Genomic DNA, 5887 nt, shown 5'->3' with positions numbered 1-5887 from the left:
GAGTAAAGAGACTTGCCGGTAACGAGATTGAACTAGGTATTAGATACCGACGATCGAATCTCGGGCAAGTAACATGCCGATGACAAAGGGAACAAAGTATGTTGTTTTGCGGTTTGACCGATAAAGATCTTCGTAGAATATGTAGGAACCAATATGGGCATCCAGTTCCCGCTATTGGTTATTGACCGAGAATGGTTCTAGGTCATGTCTACATAGTTCTCGAACCCATAGGGTCCGCACGCTTAACGTTACGATGACAGTTTTATTATGAGTTTATAAGTTTTGATGTACCGAAGTTTGTTCGGAGTCCCGGATGTGATCACGGACATGACGAGGAGTCCCGAAATGGTCGAGACATAAAGATTGATATATTGGATGACTATATTCGGACACCGGAAGTGTTCCGGGTGATTTCGGAGAAAACCGGAGTGCCGGGGGGGTTACCAGAACCCCCCGGGAGAGTATTGGGCCTTATGGGCCTTAGGGGAAAGGAGAGAGGGGCGGCCAGCATGGGCCGCGCGCCCCCTCCCTCCTTTGGTCCGAATTGGACTAGGAGGGGGGCGGCGCCCCCCCCCCCTTTCCTTCCCCCTCTCCCCCTTGCTTTCCCCTCCTAGTAGGAGTAGGAAAGGAGGAGTCCTACTCCTACTAGGCGGAGGATTCCTCCTCCCTTGGCGCGCCCAAGGGGCCGGCCGGCCTCCCCCCTTGCTCCTTTATATACGGGGGCAGGGGGCACCCCATAGACACACAAGTGGATCTACGGATCGTTCCTTAGCCGTGTGCGGTGCCCCCCTCCACCATATTCCACCTCGGTCATATCGTCGTGGAGTTTAGGCGAAGCCCTGCGCCGGTAGAACATCATCATCATCACCACGCCGTCGTGCTGACGGAACTCATCCCCGACGCTTTGCTGGATCGGAGCCCGGGGATCGTCATCGAGCAGAACGTGTGCTGAACTCGGAGGTGCTGTACGTTCGGTACTTGGATCGGTCGGATCGTGAAGACGTACGACTACATCAACCGTGTTGTCATAATGCTTCCGCTTACGGTCTATGAGGGTACGTGGACAATGCTCTCCCCTCTCGTTGCTATGCCATCACCATGATCTTGCGTGTGCGTAGGATTTTTTTTTGAAATTACTACGTTCCCCAACAGTGGCATCCGAGCCTGGTTTTATGCGTAGATGTCATATGCACGAGTAGAACACAAGTGAGTTGTGGGCGATACAAGTCATACTGCTTACCAGCATGTCATACTTTGGTTCGGCGGTATTGTGAGATGAAGCGGCCTGGACCGACATTACGCGTACGCTTACGCGAGACTGGTTTCACCGTTACGAGCACTCGTGCTTAAAGGTGGCTGGCGGGTGTCTGTCTCTCTCACTTTAGCTGAATCGAGTGTGGCTACGCCCGGTCCTTGCGAAGGTTAAAACAGCACTAACTTGACAAACTATCGTTGTGGTTTTGATGCGTAGGTAAGAACGGTTCTTGCTAAGCCCGTAGCAGCCACGTAAAACTTGCAACAACAAAGTAGAGGACGTCTAACTTGTTTTTGCAGGGCATGTTGTGATGTGATATGGTCAAGACGTGATGCTATATTTTATTGTATGAGATGATCATGTTTTGTAACCGAAGTTATCGGCAACTGGCAGGAGCCATATGGTTGTCGCTTTATTGTATGAAATGCAAACGCCCTGTAATTGCTTTACTTTATCACTAAGCGGTAGCGATAGTCGTAGAAGCAATAGTTGGCGAGACGACAACGATGCTACGATGGAGATCAAGGTGTTGCGCCGGTGACGATGGTGATCATGACGGTGCTCTGGAGATGGAGATCACAAGCACAAGATGATGATGGCCATATCATATCACTTATATTGATTGCATGTGATGTTTATCCTTTATGCATCTTATCTTGCTTTGATTGACAGTAGCATTTTAAGATGATCTCTCACTAATTATCAAGAAGTGTTCTCCCTGAGTATGCACCATTGCCAAAGTTCGTCGTGCCCAGACACCACGTGATGATCGGGTGTGATAAGCTCTACGTCCATCTACAATGGGTGCAAGCCAGTTTTGCACACGCAGAATACTCAGGTTAAACTTGACGAGCCTAGCTTATGCAGATATAGCCTCGGAACACGGAGACCGAAAGGTCGAGAGTGAATCATATAGTAGATATGATCAACATAGTGATGTTCACCATTGAAAACTACTCCATCTCACGTGATGATCGGTTATGGTTTAGTTGATTTGGATCACGTGATCACTTAGATGACTCGAGAGATGTCTGTCTAAGTGGGAGTTCTTAAGTAATATGATTAATTGAACTTAAATTTATCATGAACTTAGTCCTGGTAGTATTTTAAAAATTATGTTGTAGATCAATAGCTTGCGTTGTTGCTTTCATATGTTTATTTTGATATGTTCCTAGAGAAAATTGTGTTGAAAAATGTTAGTAGCAATGATGCGGATTGGATCCGTGATCTGAGGTTTATCCTCATTGCTGCGCAGAAGAATTATGTCCTTGATGCACCACTAGGTGACAAACCTATTGCAGGAGCAGATGCAGACGTTATGAACGTTTGGCTAGCTCAATATGATGACTACTTGATAGTTTAGTGCACCATGCTTAACGGCTTAGAATCAGGACTTCAAAGACGTTTTGAACGTCATGGACCATATGAGATGTTCCAGGAATTGAAGTTAATATTTCAAGCAAATACCCGAGTTGAGAGATATGAAGTCTCCAACAAGTTCTATAGCTAAAGGATGGAGGATAATCGCTCAACTAGTGAGCAAGTGCTTAGATTGTCTGGGTGCTACAATCGCTTGAATCAAGTGGGAGTTAATCTTCCAGATAAGATAGTGATTGACAGAGTTCTCTAGTCACCATCACCAAGTTAGTAGAACTTCGTGATGAACTATAGTATGCAAAGGATGACGAAAATGATTCCCGAGCTCTTCGTGATGTTGAAATCAACGAAGGTAGAAATCAAGAAAGAACATCAAGTGTTGATGATTGACAAGACCACTAGTTTCAAGAAAAGGGCAAAGGGAAAGAAAGGGAAACTTCAAGTAGAATGGCAAACAAGTTGTCACTCCCGTGAAGAAGACCAAAGCTGGACCAAAGCCTGAAACTGAGTGCTTACACTGCAAAGGAAATGGTCACTGGAAGCGGAAATGCCCTGAACATTTGGTGGATAAGAAGGGTGGCAAAGTGAACAAGGGTATATTTGATATACAGGTTATTGATATGTGCCTTACTAGTGTTTATAGTAGCCCCTGAGTATTTGATACTTGTTCGGTTGCTAAGATTAGTAACTCGAAACAGGAGTTACAGAATAAACAGAGACTAGTTGAAGGGGAAGTGACGATGAGTGTTGGAAGTAGTTCCAAGATTGATATGATCATCATCGCACACTCCCTATACTTTCGGGATTAGTGTTAAACCTAAATAAATGTTATTTAGCGTTTGCATTGAGCATGAATATGATTTGATCATGTTTATTGCAATACGGTTATTCATTTAAAGTCAGAGAATAATTGTTGTTCTGTTTACATGAATAAAACCTTTAATGGTCATACACCCAATGAAAATAGTTTGTTGGATCTCGATCGTAGTGATACACATATTCATAATATTGATGCCAAAAGATGCAAAGTTAATAATGATAGTACAAGTTATTTGTGGCACTGCCGTTTGGGTCATATCGGTGTAAAGCGCATGAAGAAACTCCATAAAGATGGATTTTTGGAATCACTTGGTTATGAATCATTTGATGCTTGCGAACCGTGCCGTATGGGCAAGATGACTAAAACTCCGTTCTTCAGAACAATGGAACGAGCTACTGACTTGTTGGAAATAATACATACCGATGTATGCGATCCAATGAGTGTTGATGCTCGTGGCAAGTATCGTTATTTTCTGACCTTCACAAAATGATTTGAGCAGATATGGGTATATCTACTTGATGAAACATGAGTCTGAAATAATTGAAAGGTTCAAAGAATTTCAGAGTGAAGTGGAAAAATCATCGTAACAAGAAAATAAAGTTTCTACGATCTGATCGCGGAGACGAATATTTGAGTTAGGAGTTTGGTCTTCAATTAAAACAATGTGGAATAGTTTCACAGCTCACGCCACCTGGAACACCACAACATTATGGTGTGTCCGAACGTCGTAACCGCACTTTATTGGATATGGTGCGATCTATGATGTCTCTTATCGGTTTTACCACTATCGTTTTGGGGTTGTGCATTAGAGACAGCTGCATTCATGTTTAAAAGGGCACCATCTAAGTCCGTTGAGACGACACAATATGAACTGTGGTTTGGCAAGAAACCAAAGTTGTCGTTTCTTAAAGTTTCGGGTTGCGATGCTTATGTGAAAAAGTTTCATCCTGATAAGCTCAAACCCAAATCGGAGAAATGTGTCTTCATAGGATACCCAAAGGAGAAAGTTGGGTACACCTTCTATCACAGATCCGAAGGCAAGACATTCGCTGCTAAGAATGGATCCTTTCTAGAGAAGGAGTTTCTCTCGAAAGGAGTGGGAGGAAAGTAGAACTTGATAAGGTAATTGTACCTTCTCCCTTATTGGAAAGTAGTTCATCACAGAAATCTGTTCCTGTGACTACTACACCAATTAGTGAGGAAGCTAATGATGATGATCATGTAACTTCAGATCAAGTTACTACCAAATCTCGTAGGTAAACCAGAGTAAGATCCGCACCAGAGTGGTACGGCAATCCTGTTCTGGAAGTCATGCTACTAGATCATGATGAACCTACGAACTATGAAGAAGCGATGGTGAGCCCAGATTCCGCAAAATGGCTTGAGGCCATGAGATCTGAGATAAGATCCATGTATGAAAACAAAGTATGGACTTTGATTGACTTGCTCAATGATCGGCGAGACATTGAGATTAAATGGATCTTCAAGAGGAAGACGGACGCTGATAGTGTTACTATCTACAAAGCTAGAATTGTCGCAAAAGGTTTTCGACAAGTTCAAGGTGTTGACTACGATGAGAGTTTTTCACTCGTATCTATGCTTAAGTCTGTCTGAATCGTGTAAGCAATTGCCACATTTTATGAAATCTGGCAAATGGATGTCAAAACTGCATTCCTTAATGGATTTTTTAAAGAAGAGTTGTATATGATGCAACCAGAAGGTTTTGTCGATTTGAAAGGTGGTAACAAAATGTGCAAGCTCCAGCGATCCATCAATGAACTGGTGCAAGCATCTCGGAGTTGGAATATACGCTTTGATAAGTTGATCAAAGCATATAGTTTTAATACAGACTTGCGGTGAAGCCTGTATTTACAAGAAAGTGAGTGGGAGCACTACAGCATTTCTGATAAGTATATGTGAATGACATATTGTTGATCGGAAATAATGTAGAATTTTTCTGGAAAGCATAAAGGAGTACTTGAATAAAAGGTTTTTCAATGAAAGACCTCGGTGAAGCTGCTTACATATTGAGCATCAAGATCTATTGAGATAGATCAAGATGCTTGATAAGTTTTTCAATAAGTACATACCTTGTCAAGATTTTGAAATAGTTCAAAATGGAACAGTCAAAGAAAGAGTTATTGCCTGTGTTGCAAGGTGTGAAGTTGAGTAAGACTCAAAACCCGACTATGGCAGAAAATAGAAAGAGAATGAAAAATCATTCCCTATGCCTCAGTCATAGGTTCTATAAAGTATGCTATGCTATGGACCAGACCTATTGTATACCTTGCTCTGTGTTTGGCAAAGGAATACAATTTTGATCTAATAGTAGATCACTGAACAGCGGTCAAGAATATCCTTAGTGAGGACCAAGGAAATACTTCTCGATTATGGAGGTGATAAAAGAGCCCGTCGTAAAAAGTTACATCGGTGCA

This window comes from Triticum aestivum, chromosome 7B (genome assembly GCF_018294505.1).
Source record: "Triticum aestivum cultivar Chinese Spring chromosome 7B, IWGSC CS RefSeq v2.1, whole genome shotgun sequence".
Taxonomy (NCBI): Eukaryota; Viridiplantae; Streptophyta; class Magnoliopsida; order Poales; family Poaceae; genus Triticum; species Triticum aestivum.
The sequence above is the reverse complement of the archived record's forward strand: the minus strand, read 5'-3'. Positions refer to the sequence as shown.